Here is a 17,367-nt window from a genome sequence, read left to right as displayed (position 1 = left end):
AAGAGACTATTACTACCTGCCTCTTAAGGCTGTTAAAAAGAATAAATGAAGTGATGTCTGTAAAACACATAGCACAATGCCTAGCACATAGTCATGCTTGATAAATGTTTATGATTGTCGCTTTTAGTGTCCCCAAGATCCTCAAGAGATCCCCAAGAAGGCTTTTTAAAAAAACTTGAGTATACAGAATTAGATTAATTATAATCTTTGATTTATGGTGTATTCTCATTATTGATCCGTGAGTGGTCCTTCTTATTAATGTATTCTTATTAATGTATTTATTTCTTATTAATGTCCTTCTTATTAATGTATTCATTTTATGCTAAATATCCACAAAATTACCACTCAACATGAAAATTATACCATTGACAATAACTTACAGCTTTTATATATAGAAGGGATTTCACAGTTCTAAAATATGTATTCTTGCATATACCATAGCTATATTCTAGGTATTAGCATGTTGAATGAATGTACTCAATGTTCATTGAATAAAGGAATCAATACATGCAATAATTCATCAATAATCACTTGTATTTAGGGACCAGAAAACAGACACCACACTCTGAAGTGAAATGTGAGATTACAAGGTAGGGTTTGCAAAGGCAGTATCTACAAACCAGGCTTTAGTCATGATTAGCCATTTGCCACATTCATTCAGAGTACACCCTATTAAATTAAAAGGTGAAAGGGCACTAAATAGAATAAGATTTTTGGAGAGAACTATGGGTGTGCTGAGAGTCCCACTCCCACCCATGGGGTAAGGGTTGTGGGTGCTTTTCCTTTATCTGAAATCAAGGGAAGCTGGCATAAATGGTCCACTCTAATAGGTGTGGACTGAAAATGGGGTCACAGTGGTCGGGTGTCTGTCTCATGCATAAACCACGTAAAGGGTGAGTAGTAAGGGCTAGCAGGCTACCTCTCCAGTGGAATAAGAGGGATGGCTGCACTGTGATCAGACAGTTCACCCAGAGGCAGTCAGAGTAGAGGAAGCTTGAGTGTTTCCCATGGATCAGATATCAGCCACAGAGAAGAGACGGCAGGCTGAGATCACCTTGGATCCTAAACAAGAGGACTGTCTGGAGAGGCAAACAGATCCCCCATGCCTTTGGTGGCAAACCACCAGCACCCCCAAGGTGAGAAACTTTACGCCACCAGCAAGAGAACCACATGAGCTATCCCCATATGGGCAGACTATACCTGAAGAACTTGCCAAATTCTCTGGTAGAGCCAGCCTTAAACACACGTAGGCTCTGAGATGACTCACAATGGGATTTGTCAAGTCAGAATGGTCCTACCTCTGCACTCCTCCCCTTCCTTTGCTTCAACCCAGTAGGGGCCCAAGGCAACCTAGAGAGTGAATGAGAAGGCAGAAAAAAATCAAGGCAGTAAGATGGAGAAGCCAGTCCTTTCTCCTCCACTGCAGGTCTGGGCTTGGGGTGGGGTAGCAGTGATAGAAACTTTAACTTCAAAATAAGTGTACATTTGTATTACTACATTTGACTGGACATAATAATAACTAAACTGAGACTGTTTTTCTGACTAGGAGTGACAGACCACTATCTGTTGCCTGAGAGGGGCCAGCCACCAGGATAAATTTGAAGAGGCAGTTTGGGAAAGGAAAGTAGCTGTGCTCTGCTTAAACTCTGTGAGTTCCACTTGCTGAGAGGGACAGTTATAGGGTCTCAACTGAGATCCTGTAAGAATTAAGATACAGTGCTACAAATGTACAGTGGGCACATAAAAAATGTTCAGACCCATTTATAATGAAAACTATAAAACATTGGTGAAATAACTTGAAAAAGATACCAAATATATTAGTTCATTTTCACACTGCTGATAAAGACACACCTGAAACTGGGAACAAAAATAGGCTTAATTGGACTTATAGTTCCACATGACTGAGGAGGCCTCAGAAGCATGGCAGGAGGTGAAAAGCACTACTTACATGGAGGTGGCAAGAGAAAAATGAGGAGGAAGCAAAAGCAGAAACTCCTGATAAACCATCAGATCTCGTGAGACTTATTCACTCTCATGAGAACAGCATGGGAAAGACCGGCCCCCATGATTCAATGACTTCCTCCAGGTCCCTCCCACAACACGTGGGAATTCTGGGAGATACAATTCAAGTTGAGATTTGAGTGGGGACACAGCCAAACCATATTACCAAAAAATGAAAAGATATTCCATGTTCATGGATTAGAAGAATCAATATTGTTAGACTGTCCATACTAACCAAAGCAATCTACATATTCAGTGCAACCCCAATCAAAATACCAATGACATTCTTCACAGAAATAGAAGAAACTACCCTAAAATTTATATGGAACCACAGAAGACCCAGAATAGTCAAAGCTGTCCTAAGCAAAAAGAACAAAACTGGAGAAATCACATTATCTGACTTCAAATTATACTACAGAGCTATAGTAACCAAAACAGCATGGTACTGGCATAAAAACAGACACATAGACCAATGGAACAGAACGGAGGACCAAGAAACAAATCCACACACCTAAAGTGAACTCATTTCCTACAAAGACACATATACACAATGAGTACTATTCAGCCATAAAAAAGAACAAGATCCAGTCATTTGCAACAATGTGGATGTAACTGAAGGTCATTATGTTAAGTGAAATAAGCCAGGTACAGAAAGACAGTAGTGTGTGTTCTCACTTATTTGTGGGATCTAAAAATCAGACAATTGAACTCATGGAGATGGAGAGTGGAAGGATGGTTACTAGAGGCCAGGAAATATAGTAAGTGGGTGAGGAGGAGGTGGGGATGGGATGGTTAATGGTTACAGAAAATATTTAGAAAGAATGAATAAGACCCACTATTTGATAGCACAACAGGGTGACTATAGTCAATAAAAGTTTAATTGTACATTTAAAAATAACTAAATGAGTATAATTGGACTGTTGGTAACACAAAGGATAAATGCCTGAGGGGATGGATATTCCATTCTCCATGATGTGATTATTATTCACTGTATGTCTGTATCAAAACATCTCATGTAATCCATAAAAATACACACCTACTGTATACCAACGAAAATTAAAAACTAAAACAACAACAACAACAACAACAAAACAAACTGACCCAAAATTGATTAGGAAACCTACTTTGGATCCCTTCTTCTCCATCAAGGGTCTCCATCCAGGTCAACTCAGGGCTTGATTTGTAACCAGAAAATGCTACAAGAGCCTCGAGATTTTCTCCAAAGGAGTCAGCCCTGAGATGCTCATTAATCACTGAAAACAAGTAGTTGTTTCATGCCAAGGCTGGGAGCAATCTGTTCCTAAGCAGTCCTCTCATCTCTCTGATCTTCCAGGAAAGAGCGTAGCAATGGTCCATCCTTTGGGGATGCAAGCCCTGTCCCATTCACACTTTGAGGGAATTGCTGCCTACTTCTATGCCTCCAAGCACAGCTGTCTATTCCTCCCCTTCCAGAATTATGCCACAATATCTCCCCTCTGTGAGCCCTTAGGGACACATCTGGACTCTTCGTCCAGGGTTTGCACCTGGAGGAATAGGCTGTGTAGCAAATTCTGCCATGTTCCACCCAGATCTGTGTGTTAGTCCCTCAGCTTTGCATCCTTCTGCTAAGGGATGGGAGTTCACCTGAAATCACACCACTGCTTGGTTTCCCTTCTTACTTGCTTGCTTCCCCACTTCCTTCCTGGTTTCTTCTTAGAACACTTTATTACTAAATAACTTGTATACTGGGTGTGATTCTAGCAACCCAACCTAAAACAAGTTGTTAGACCTACTCAGCTTTACCACACTGGCTCACCTTCTGACTTTGTGCTATAAAACTAACTGGTCTCTAAGCAGCACTCAAAGAGGACAAGAATGCAGGTCTCAGGCATGAGTAGCTGGAATATAATCTCCGCATAAGGCACCCCAAATCTCAAAATACTACACCTTTCAAGCGGTGACTTCTTAAGCACTCTTTATAAATATAAGGACATTAGTCACAAACAAACATTTATTCAAATTTGTTTTTACTCTTCCCCTTTGTTTTTCAATCTATTTTGACTATTTGACTATTTGCCATTCTCCTCTAGTATCTGAAGAGACTGAATAAACAGTCCACTTGAAAGCAGGCATACTGAATATCTATTGAAAGTTAAGAGACCATACAGGTAAGAGTCAAAATATGCCTAAAATGAAACTCTTAGTGAAATTCAATACCTATTTCTTTATATGGAGTGGTGTAAAGCTAAGTTGATTGAACCATATAATAAAGCAATAGTCAACAGAAAAATCAGTAGAGGTACATTATGCACCCATTTAAAGGACTTTAGCCTATAAAAAAGACCTATACCACAGAACTTTTAGTTATGAAACAGAGAGATGGCAGCTCCTTAGAAATCTACAAGTGGAGGCTCTAATTCCTGGAGGGGTCGCACCAATTTGGATGCAACTGCTTCTTCCCCATTTGGAGCACACTGATGAGCCACAAAGAACCCAGTAGGCTCCCTCTTGATTGCCTAGGACAGTCAGCCATGATTGTCTTCTCACTTTGCACAAAGGGCAGTGTGACAACTGGCCACTTTATAGGGAGAAACATGGTGACAGCCTCTCACAGTTCTCCATTTAGTCTGAGCCTCCTTCTCCTAAGCTGCTCACCACTACGAGCCCACATCAGTAAATACCCAAATTTACTTTTATTGGCCCCTTCTCCGCACCACCTGGATTAGAAGTAGTGGTCAGGCAAGTTTTGAGAAAGGCTTCAGTTCCAAGAGTTAAAACCATGGGGAAAGGTTTTACATATATTTTCATCTACTGGGAGAAGCATCAGCTGAAGAAGATTGAGAGGCAAAACTGCTCAGAAGGTGCTAGAGACAGACTGCCAGTTTAAATCCTACACCTGCAACAGGACATCCTGGGTCAAAGTTCTTCAACTCTACACGCCTCCTTTTCCTCATTTGTCAAATTAGGATGATAATATTTACCTCAAAGGGTTGTTGGGAGGATTAAAAGAATTAATACTTTTAAAAGTGCTTAGATGAGCACCTAACACATAGTAAACACTCACTAAATATAACCCCTGGCTGTTGTTTCAATCGCTGTTATTTGTGTCTTCCTATTCTTCTTCACCATCATCATCATTATCACCACCTTTCCCTAAGAAAATTTACAAACTTGAAGCAATGTTTATTTAATTCAAAATAAAGGCCCCATAAGCTTCACACAGGAGCACACTCCATGTCTGTAGGAACTCTCATCACTCCTGCGTTCTCCCTATATATTTGCATCTCTCACTGGCCAGAAGACCTAGCTCTGGTATATATAACTTAATTAGTCAATGGAATGTGACTATGGCTGCCATTTTTTTTTTACAAGCCTATTTGTATTTGTCCCATTTCCCAACCTTGAGACCTCAAGATGTCAGGAAAAAAGACTAAACTTGGAGTCAGAGCCTTGGTTCCTAATCTTGGCTCCCACTAGTTGTATGACAAAGAGCAAGTCACTTAACCTCTTTGCACTTCAATTTCCTCACCTGCAAAGGACAGAAATTGGGTAGTTAACATCTGCCTTTCATTACCTCCCAGAACTGTAGTAAATCTCAAATAAGAATATGGTATGTGAAAGTGAACTCCCCCATGCAGTTTCAGTGCCCCATTCACTCATTCATTCTTGTCTCTCTAAACATACTTTGTGTAGACAAAGCTCATTTACTTCCATTTTTAATTCCAGTGTCAAAAGAGTACAACATACCTTCCAAAGGGCATAAGAGCATTCCATTCTTAACACAAATGGCTGCCTCCTCTTTTCTTCCCTTGGGTTTCAAAGCTGTAATATGAGTACACAGCCACTTTTAAATTCTTTCCTATTTTCCACTCTCTCTAATTACATGATATCATGGACTAAAAGATAGACCATGAGATCTTCATGTTGCTACAACTTACAAGTGATGCAAAATATCATTAGCAAACTGCATCTGCAACTGAGAGCACTTCACCCATAAGGATCCCAAGAAGAAACAGCCCACTCTAACGACAGAGTAAAAGCAAAGGCTGAGTGCGGAGCTTAAGGAATACATTGGGACCAACCTGTAGATATTTCAAAAGCACTAATTATTGCTACAGCTGGTCATAGGAAGACTAAACCAACTGCACTTATCTGTAATGATTTTTTTTTTAATGCTACCAACGCATTTCACACGTGCTAAAAACTCCAGGCTAAATTGGTTGCAAGACATAAGACCATCAGGGCATTCAAAGAAATAGTCTCTGCAATTATCACTAATTAACCAGCCCTAACAGTTGGAAGCCAGTTGGAGAGGTTTACGCTTGAATGTAAATGAGGAAGGAAGGACCTGCTGGAATGAGATGGAGTGGCATATTTGTTTTGTTTTGACTTCTTTCCAGACATATTTCAGTTTACATAAATATTTGAAGGTTGGATCAGACAGGATTTACAGCACAATGGTATCAGGAATGTCTTTATAAAAACTTTGATATAGTCTAAATTAGGTTTCAAGAAGGAAGGGCAGCCGTGGGAGCAGGAGCCTTTTTCAGTATTTAACTTTATGTCCTGACCAGTGCCTAACACCACTTCATAAATCACAGGTACCTTGGACTTAGAATGCACAAGCCGTTTCCATGGCCTCGATTTCAGCAGGGACAGATACTGCCTGGAGAGAGAGCTTGCCAACCTTCTGGTTTAAGCACTGCATGTGTGACCTTTGGTTGACCTTAGGTTCTGGGATTTGAGGGTTAAAGTTGTCTTTTGGCACTGGAGCCTGATTTTTTTTTTTCTCCAAAAGTGTTTAGAGAAATAAGAGAGCGCCCCACCCTCTGCAGCAGGGCAAGCTGTTTCCTGTAGAAGCAAGAGTTAGTGGCTATCCCAGTTATTCCTTGTAAAAAATACTTCTTCAGGAGAGAAACTCTTTCTCAAGGGGTCTGTTTCTGTTTCTCTTTCAATGCCTAACTCTCCAAGGAGTTTACTTAGAATTAGCATGGTCTTTGCATAAAGGCGGACAAAGCAAAGGCGATGCTGTTCGTTTTCAAGGTGAGAATTAGACCAAAAACAAGAATCTGACAGGTTGAACCAAATGAAAAGCCCTCACTTCTCTGAACATGAATTTTCTTTGCACAAATTGTTTTTTCCTGAAGGCAGATCACTGAGGGGCAGGTGGATTATAGGAACCTAAACTACATAATCGTCTCTAATAAATGAACATTTTTACCGCACCAACGGTTGATTAGGGATATACCACGAAACATACTAGCCTATTTCTGAGTGAAGCAGGAAAGCTTTCATAGAGAGGTTTTATTGTTTACATTCAATGAAAGGAAAAGTCTGACTTGAAGTAGTCAGATATAATCTCTCTCTGAATTAAAAGGGTTCTATTGTACTAAGATGCTGGTGCTGTTAGCAAAGGTGAATCCAGGATTTTTGCCCAGGCACAGAATGCCTTTATACAAGCGAGCTATACATGTGGCCACAAACAGACAAACTTGCCTGGTTACTGGCAGCCATTCTCAGTGTAAGAAGAGTTTATTTTCCTTCAGGAGCCCACAGTTGAACAATGTTCTGGTGCCCTAGCTGTTTCATAACTTTCCATGTAATTAAGCAGTTGGCATGACCTTCTGTAGCAAGATAATAATAGGAATTAGCAAAGGCGGGGCTTGTACACAAGGACACTTTGGACTACTCAAGCTCACAAATAAAAGCTTTCAAATAAATGCAAAACTGTCTTTCAAATTCAAAGAGCTTTCCCAGTGAAGTGACACTCCCCCAACACACACACACACACACACACACACACACACACACACACACACTGCAAGCAAACATGACAAAATTTCCTGTAACTTGAGAACTGCAAGGAACAATTCAAAAAGGTGGGAGGAAGCAGACCCGGTCATCATTTTTCAAAAGCCACCTTCACTGTCTAGATGAACTTAAGGATGAATATCAAAGCTAGTCATTTGAAAAAAGAAAAAAAAGTCACTACAGATTTCTAGGAGTAAGCTGGTTTTGAAAAAGAAATTATGATTTAAAGAAAAATAATAAAACCATGAGCAGAGCAGAGCACAAATTACACGGCCACTGGACACCAACTGGTTTCAAACCAAGATCCAGTAGAACAGATGTGCACCTTTCCTGGGACAGAAATCTGAGCACTTTTGTCCAGGATAGTTCAATAAGCAGGCAACAGATATGTGGGTGTGGTAGATAGCTTCCAAAGATGGCTGCCATCAATGCCTGCACTTCCTAGACACATGGGCTGCTTCCCCCATCAAGATGGGAATCTAATTCCGTCTGGAAATCTGAGCTATCCTTGGCGCCTAGCTGGACAACAAATATGGCAGAAATGGGGCTGCATAACTTTTGAGGCTAGTTACTAGGGCTGTGCAGTTTCCCCCGGATCTGTTGGAATACTCACTGTTAGGATGGACCCAGCATCTCACTGTGAGAAGCTCAAACCTCATGAGAAGCCACACATAGGCACTCTGGTCAACAGCCTCATCTGGGCTGTCAACCATCGGCCATCAGGAGCTGCTGACCATGCCAGTCAGCTATATTGGTTGTGCAGCCCCAGCCAACACCTGCCTGCAACTTCATGAAAGATGCCAAGCAAGAATTGTCCAGCTGAGGCCCATTAATTCACAGAATCACGAGACATAATAAATTTGTGCATATATATGAAGTGGGTATGAAATTACTTTGCTCATTTTTTCCTTATTGACTTATAAGAGCTTTTTGTAAGTGAGGGATAGTAACTCTTTGCCTAACATTTTAATACTGTTACCAAGTGAAAGGTCTTGACTGTAAGTTGTCCAGGTTTTTGGCTTGTTGAACAGAGTTGAACAAAACACATAAACAAAGCAACAAAAGAAAAAAGTAACAAAAGCACAGATTTATTGAAGCAAAAGTACACTCCACAGAGTGTGAGCAGGCTCTAGCAAGCGGCTCAAGAGCCACTCTCACCCCACTGCAATGTTCTTTAGGGTTTTTATTAAGCTAAAACAAAAAACTTGGTAACACCCCTGGGTGCCCTTTAGAGGCCTCCAATTGGTTACACCCTATGAAGGATTGCCCTACGACCAGTCCAAGGCTGAAGTGGAGACTTCTGTCTTGTTGTCACAGGAGTGAATATGTGGCCTGTTTACTGCCTAATCTTGCCTAGAACTGGCTGCACCTGCTGTTCCCTTGCTTGTGCCTTAACCCCTGGTTACCCTAATTCCCTATTCTTCTATCTCAATACCATACATTTTCTCAATTTTGCCATTTGCCTTTTCTCTGGTTATAGAATTATTGTGTTTTTGTGTCTGATGTAGTCAATTATTCAATTATTTGCTGCTATGGCTTTTGCTTTCATAGGCCTGCCCCATATCAAATTGAAATCCATTTCTCTGATTATTTATGTGAGAATTTAACATATGTTTATTGAACACCTACTCTGTGCCAGGCACTCTCCACTTTGCTAGTGAATAAGATAAAATAAGGGGCTGAGTGTAATGCCTCATATGGGTAATCTCAGCGACTCAGGAGGTGTAGGCAGGAGGATTGCTTGAGGCCCAGGAGTTTGAGACCAGCATGGGCTAAATAGTGAGACTCTGTCTCTGCAAAAATGAAAAAAAAAAATTAGCCGGCCATGGTGGTATGTACCTGTAGCCCTAGCTACTTAAGAGACTGAGGCATGAGGTTTGCTGGAGCCCAGGAGTTGGAGGCTACAGTAAGCTGTGATCACACCACTGCACTCCAGCCTGGGCTACAGGGAGAGACCCTGTCTCAAAACACAAAAACAAAAATAGTACCATACCTTCATTGAGCTCATAGTCTTCTAGGGGGTTAGAATGGGGTGGATTTGAACACAGAACTGCTATGAAGAATGTTATCTGTAGTAATGGGGAATATATAGGCTGCTTGGAAGCCCACAGCAGGAGCATTTATGGACTTCCAGGGACGTCAAAGAAAACTTCCTGTAGGAAGTGACATTTAAGCTGCATTCTGAGTCTTATATTTATGGCTTCATTCTACATTTAAATCAGGAGTTAATTTAAGTTCAAGCAGCAATGTACCTAGTAAATATGATCAAAATAAGAGCTATCATTGCTTTTACATGTTGGATTTCTATATGTGCTTGGGTCTGTTTCTGGGCTTTGCATCCTATTTTTTTAAAAGCTGCCTCTTTTTGGCTCCTATGTGTTCTCTTTATAATTATTGTCTTAATTTTGTATTTGAGCCAACATATAAAATCATTTGCTTTGCTTTTATTAATACTTTTTACCCTAAATTAATTTTCTTGATGTACACCTGTACTTTTGTCAGTTTATTACAATAAAATCACTTTTCACCATATTTATTATAGTTTTCCATTTAACTTCTTAAAATGTTTATTATTTAAAAATTGTATGTACTAAAAGTACATACAGTATATTTTCACTACTTAATGAAAAATAAAAAATGACACCCATGTCCCTCACACTGTGCTCTGATCCATGCAGAGGGCTTATGTGCTGCTTTCTGATCTGTCCATTTCTATGCCCTCAGCAGTATCCTACATTGAAATAGCACTGAGCATTCCCTTGCTTTTCTTCATAGTTTTACCACCTGTGTTTCCTCCAAGCAATATATCATTTCATTTGCCTTGTTTCAACTTTTCTTAACGAAATCATTCTATATTTTTGTAACTTCCTTCTGTGGTTCAGCATCATATGTGTTTACATATACAGATAGAATACAGCATGTTCATTTATTTTTACTGCTACATGGTAGTACAGTATATATATATATATCCTTAAGTTTTTTAATCCAATTCATTGTTGATGGATATTTATATTACTTTAAGATTTTTGCTAATAGGAATAACGCTTTTCTGAACATGCCCTGGTTCACCTGTAAAAGTTTCTCTAAGATTTATACATAGAAGATAAATTCCTGGGTCTTAGAGTATGCACATATTCACCTTTACCAGTTAGTGCTGGATTGTTTAACAAAGCAATTGTAACAAGCTACGCTCCCACAAGCAGCCTTTGAAAGCTCCTGTTGCTTTCTCGCCAACACTTGGTATTAACTGACTTTTTAACTGTCATTAATCTGATATGAAAGGATACTACTGTAGTATTTATTTACATTGTCTTGACATATAATAAGAGCAATAATATTTTATATATTTACTGGCTGTTTGTATTTCCTCCTCTAGAAAATGACTGTTCATGAAAATTGCCCATTTTTCTATTAGTTTATTCCTCTCTTTCTTAATGATTCAAAGGAGTTCTTTTGCATTCTGAGACTAGCCCTTTGGTCACATGTGTGGCAAATGTCTTCTCCCTCTTTATGACTCTTATTTTTTCTCTCTCAGAGAAAATAAGGTTTCTTCTGATAAGCTGAAGTTCTTGATTTTAATATAGTCAAGTATAATAATCTTTTCCTTTATGTTTAGATGCTTTTGGTGTCTTGCATAGGAAGTCTTTCCCTACCTCAAAATCATAAAAATATTTCCTATTTTTTTCTAAAAGGCTTAAATTTGGCCTTTCCATTTTTAAGTCATGAATGCATCTGGAAATGATTTTTGTGTAAGGTCTAAAGAGAAAGGCATTTTTAATTTTTTTATCCTTTGTAAGGACAACCAATTTTCCCCGATTACTTCTAATTGAATAGTCCTTTTTTGCCTCATTGATTTTTTACTCACTGAAGATGACATCTTTTAGAAGTTCTAAATTTATGTGAAAGCATTCAATCCACCCTGTCCTGGATTAAGCTCCAGTTTTTGCTCCTGTCCCTTGAGAATATTTGGCCCATGGAAATCTAGACCAAATCCTCCAGGGATTTAAGGGAGTATAAGGGGATATTGCACAAGGCAAACACAGATCAGAGTTCACTTCTACCTGTGGTATCATCCTTTCTTCCGTCTCTGGCCTCCAATTGTTTCCCCACTTTACCACCAGCTCAGTCCTGCCTTTATAAATATTCATTTCAGGTATCCGTATAAGAAGAAATTTCTCTATACTTTCAATTAAAATTATTGCCCTTAATTTAAAATCTAAATCAATTCGATGTTATTTCCAGTTCTTTTTATTTCACTTATAAAGTTAGGATTCTTTCTTTCTTTTTACATCATTGTTATTACATTTAATCTGGTTAGCTGAGTTATGTTTCTCAAAAAATTTTCCAGGAAGGGTACATGAATAATTCCATTCCTGTGAATATTTTAGTATTTCCCTTACATGAGAAAGACATCTTGGCTGAGTGACACTCTTTCCCCTCTGCATTCTTTAGATGTTATTCCATTGTCTTCATCAGAAAATGTTCCTGAAGTGCTTGAGATCAGGCTAAACTGTTGGCCTGTTTTTGTTTTTGTGGGCTGATTTTTATGGAGGTAGGGGTAGAAATAAAGTAATAGTGATCTGCTTCTGTTTCTATTGTTGGATGATTACAGAAATTTCTTTTTTTCATTTCGTTTTCTTTTTTGATGTTATTTAACATCACCAGAATATACTTTGATATGGGTTGTTATTTATTAAGTTTTCCCAGGTTACAATAATCCCTTTCAATCTGCAGATTCAGATTGTCCTTCATTCTAGGAAAGTTTTCTTATATTATATCATTGAATGTTTTATTTTTTCTCTTTTCTTGTCCATGAATTGCTATTTTCTGTGTATTAAATCTCCATCGACTATTCTTCATAGCCATAATGTCATTTCTAATCTCTTGCAATTCACTTCTTTTCCTCAGTTATTTTTGGATTTTTCTCAATTCTATCTTTTATCTCACTAATTTTAGTTCTTCATAGTATCAATGTTGTTTTTACTACTTCTAATGTCATTTAAATTGCTTTAACAAAATGGCTAGTCAGGCTGCCGTCATGAATATTCCATAGTATTTCAGATTTAAACTGGCCTCAATCTCACAATGTTTTAAAACTTGTATGAAGAGTGAAAATAAAAAAGATAATTGACTTCATCGTTGAGAAAAAAGTGTAAATATAATATATAACATATATATAAATGTACAAATTTGGCATTTGTGATGTTTTTACATGCTCTTGTTTTGTCTCTTTTCTCCAAATGTACATTCCATTTTGAGAAGAAACTTAGGAAAGTAGCCAGACATGAGTAAGTTTGGCCGCACCCAAAGAGAGGGCTGATGAATTCCCTTCCAAATATACAGTTCTATAATATGTAAACTGTAATTGTTTCTCAGACTGTTAAAAAATTCCATCAACTTCTCTGATACATTAAGTAGATTTGTACATTATTTTTTCTTTTTTAATGAAATAGCAACTGTCCTCTATCAAAATCAAGAGTCCCTAAATAAAATCCTGTCCAAAGTAACAAAAGAAAGGTATAGCAATCGTTTTTCAATTCTTAAGATCTAAATTAAACATTAAACCCCCAGAAAATAAATGCCATCTGTGTTGAAAAACTCAGAACAAATAACTTCTCCGATCATGTTGGAATATAGTACGTACTTCAGATATGAAATGATTTCACAGATCCTAATTTTAACGATCATGTCATTTTTATGAATGGGGAAATCTAAGGTGTAGTGAGGGGAGATATTTAAAAATATCTAAGGAACCAAGAGTTGAACGGACCAGAACCCCTTAGCAACCAATGTTATTTTTTTAAGTGTATATGAGAATGTCTGTGCAAGGATTTCCCTGCTCATTAGGAGTAGGTAGAACTATTATTGCAAAGTTGTCATTTTCAAGTGAATAGTGTGTGGGTAGCTTCCTTTATGTCTGGACAAATTAGAGCTGTGCAGGAATTTGCTAATTAGTATGTGTTGATGGCTCAGTTCAGTAGCCCTGCCTCAGGACTCAGATCAGGATACCATAAGTATTTTTAAACTTCTTCAAGCATAATAACTATAGGAAAACATGAACAGAATTAGAATTATTCGACTTGGAAGAAAGAATACCAAAAGCTAAATGTGCTATTTTCTAATAGGTCAGAAGAATTACAACTTTGTATGACCCACAAAAAGGAAAATTAGATAATTGCAACAGGAATTGGTTAACATCAAAGAAAGAACTTCCCAGTTATAAAGACTGGGGGGAAAACACCAGGGAAATAACAAAATAATAATGACAACACTAATAATAAGTATGGTTTATTGAATATATTATGTGCCTTTTCCATTTTAAGCACTTTATAGACATTATCTCATTTAATCTTCACAATAATGTTTTATGGTCAGTGTTGTTGCTTCAATTTCACATTTATTTGTTCATTTAACAATTATTTTTGAAGGCCTACTATGTACCAAGCACTGTTCTAGACAGAAGGATTAGAGATTCATAAGACTGAACAAAGTCTCTGTACCCATGAAGCTTTTATTCAGGCACTGGCAGATGGGGGAGGTTGACAATGAACAAAGAAATAAGAAAAATAACTTAGAGTGATAACTATTATGCAGAGAATTGAAAATAGAGGGTTATGATAATCATCAATGAACTAGGCAATCAGAGAAGCATCTCTGAGGAGGTGAATTCTGATTGACAAGAAGGAGACAACATGTGTGGGGAAATGGAAGAATATTGCTGGCAGAGAGCAGGTAGAGGCAAGGCACTAATGCAGCAACAAATTTAACCACTTCCAGAGGCCAAAAGAAGCCCGCTGTGCCAGGGCACAGTAGACAAGGGGAAATGTCTACCAGGAAGTCCCATAACACTTAAACACCATACAAAGGCTTTACCCTGACCCTTGTAAAGCACCATAACCTGTTCTCTGACCTCCCTTTGGTCTTCACACTGTGCCATTTCCCCTTGTCTACAGGGAGAGTACAGTGGTACAATCTCAGCTCACTGCAACCTCTGCCTCTTGGGTTCAAGCAATTCTCCCACCTCAGCCTCCCAAGTAGCTGGGACTACAGGTGCGGGCCACCGTGCCCGGCTACTTTTTGTATTTTTGGTAGAAACAGGGGTTTCACCATGTTAGCCAGGCTGGTCTCGAACCTCTGACCTCAAGTGATCCTCACGCTTCAGCCTCCCAATGTACTGGGATTACAGGCGTGAGACACTGTGCCCAGCCTATTTCTTTTAAAAATACCTCCATTGTAATGACTAGAATAATTCTGTATGAAAATTTGATACAAAATCAATCGATTCATTATGTTTCTTAAACATCATTTGGGCTTCTGTGTAGAGAATGGATTGTAGGATGGCAAGCACAGAGGTCATCTGCAGGAAGGTCATGAAGCCTTTCCTCCGGATCAGGGAGGCCTCCCCTGGGAAGGTGGAACCAGGAGGCTAAGCCACTGACCTACTCTGTAATTCAGCCACAGCTAGGGCATACTACATTCTCCCACTCTATAGTGGCTGACAAGTGCCAATTAGAGCCCCGATTTGCTATCAGTTGCCCATGTGGTTAAGTACTGTCTTTTTGTTTATTTGTTTAAACTCAAAGTTGTAGCAGCAGTTGACCTACCTGCCAACATAACCCAATTCCTACACACACACACACACACACACACACACACACAGGTAATGGGGGAAAATCATTTTAAACTGTCTTTAGTTACATGGAAATGCATTAGAATGGAATGTGTCTGACTTGGGTCAACTGTTATCTATAATATAAGGATGACTCTACCCAAAGAATTTCTTTCCTGTCTTTCTAATAGTATGTTCCAGAAGAATTAAGATCCAGATGTGATCGAGGAACTTCTCATGACAGTGGAAAAACTCAGCCTGCCAATATTACTAAAGGGGAAAAAAAGGTTTTGAGGTAGATATCCTCCAGATTTTGTTGGACAAGGGGGAATTAATAATGTGGCATATGAGATCAGTCCCATAATGAGGGAGAAAAGATCAGAGGAATCTTGAACATTGATGTGTCCATCATGAAATCATCTACATGCATCTCTCATTCTCCTTCTATAATATTCTCAAGTCAAATAAATGATGTTCAATATCTATGTTCAATATGTGAAACAGATATTGGAAAAACAAAAGTAAAACCTTGAACTTCAGTGATTAAACAAAAGTAATGTAGGAACTCTTGATCTGTTTCTTGAAACAAACAGGCTACTGAAATCACATCCACTACAGGACATCATTACGGTCTACAGACACAATGATGCAGTACTAATAAAAAAATTAGCCATATCAATAATAATAATATTTATTAAAGATCTCCTCTAGATCAGATATTGTGTCGAGTGCTGCGAGATCTTTTCCTAAGGATGGAAAATATTTATAGAACTACTGGTGACCTATGTCTCCAAAATTGAGATAAATTTCTGCAACATTCTTTGGGACTCATTAGAAACATTTCCCATTTGGGAAACTTCTTAAACAAAAATGGTGATTGACTGTTCTGCTCATTTATCCAAGAAAGAGTTGAATGGATTTCATCTGGAAGAGTTTCCTAACACCAAAAATACTGAAAACAAACAAACAAACCACATACGTTACTTAAGTCACACAGATTTGGCCTCTAACCAAAAAAGAGAGGGGGAAATATTAACATAGAAAGATTGCATTCCTTCCATATATATGTAAATAGTGTACTTGGACCATAACAGCAAGAATCCAGAATCAATGAATCATGGCTAAGATATCCATAAAATACTTGAAGCAAAAATAGTGTGGTTTCTTTCAATACTTACACAAAAATTCAGGGCTTTCACATAAAGATAATCACTAATGACAAAATGCCACTTGTTCTAGTCCTTCATAATTGCTAAATATTACATTCACATTGTTATCTATTCACTTTTTCTGGTTTTAAAAGTAGTATTTCCTCACTAAAGAAAAGCTGGAAAATCAGGAAGATTATAAAGAATTTGTCCCACTTTTTGAAGGAAAATCTCCCATAATCCCACAACCCAGAATTAATGGCTAATATTTTGGGTAGGTTTCATTCAGCCTTTTTGTTATATGAACCTTATATTTTTACACAGTTAAGAAACAATCATACGTACACTTTTTAAAACTTTTATTTTAGCTTTGGGGGTACATAGGAGGGTTTGTTACATAAGTAAACACACGTCGCAGGGATTTGTTGTACATATTATTTCATCACCCAGGTATTAAACCCAGTACCCAATAGTTATTTTTTCTGCTCTTGTCCCTTCTGCCACCCTCCCCCATCAACAACAGACCAAGTGTCTTTTGTTTCCTTCTTTGTGTTCATAAGTTCTTATCATTTAGATCCCACTTATAAGTGAGAACACGTGGTATTTGGTTTTCTGTTCCTGCGTTAGTTTGCTAAGGATAATAGCCTCCAGCTCCATTCATCTTCCCACAAAGACATGATCTCATTCTTTTTTATGACTGCATGGTGTTCCATGGTGTATGGAATTTTCTTTATCCACTCTGCCATTGATGTCATTTAGGTTGATTATATGTCTTTGCTATTGTGAATAGTGCTGCAATGAACATTCACATGCATGCAT

At 38.3% G+C, this 17,367-nt stretch overlaps 1 long non-coding RNA gene across 1 annotated transcript; it reads left to right on the top strand.

Annotated features, from left to right (window-relative positions):
• The first annotated feature begins 1,340 nt into the window (after window positions 1–1,340).
• Window positions 1,341–15,731, top strand: LOC129527951 (uncharacterized). Its single transcript, XR_008673057.1, has 4 exons — window positions 1,341–1,426; window positions 1,547–1,648; window positions 4,071–4,148; window positions 15,592–15,731. It is a non-coding gene; the product is annotated as an uncharacterized lncRNA (long non-coding RNA).
• Window positions 15,732–17,367: the final 1,636 nt, after the last annotated feature.

Source organism: Gorilla gorilla, chromosome 19 (genome assembly GCF_029281585.2).
Source record: "Gorilla gorilla gorilla isolate KB3781 chromosome 19, NHGRI_mGorGor1-v2.1_pri, whole genome shotgun sequence".
Classification (NCBI taxonomy): domain Eukaryota; kingdom Metazoa; phylum Chordata; class Mammalia; order Primates; family Hominidae; genus Gorilla; species Gorilla gorilla.
This window is presented reverse-complemented; position numbering and strand designations above follow the sequence as displayed.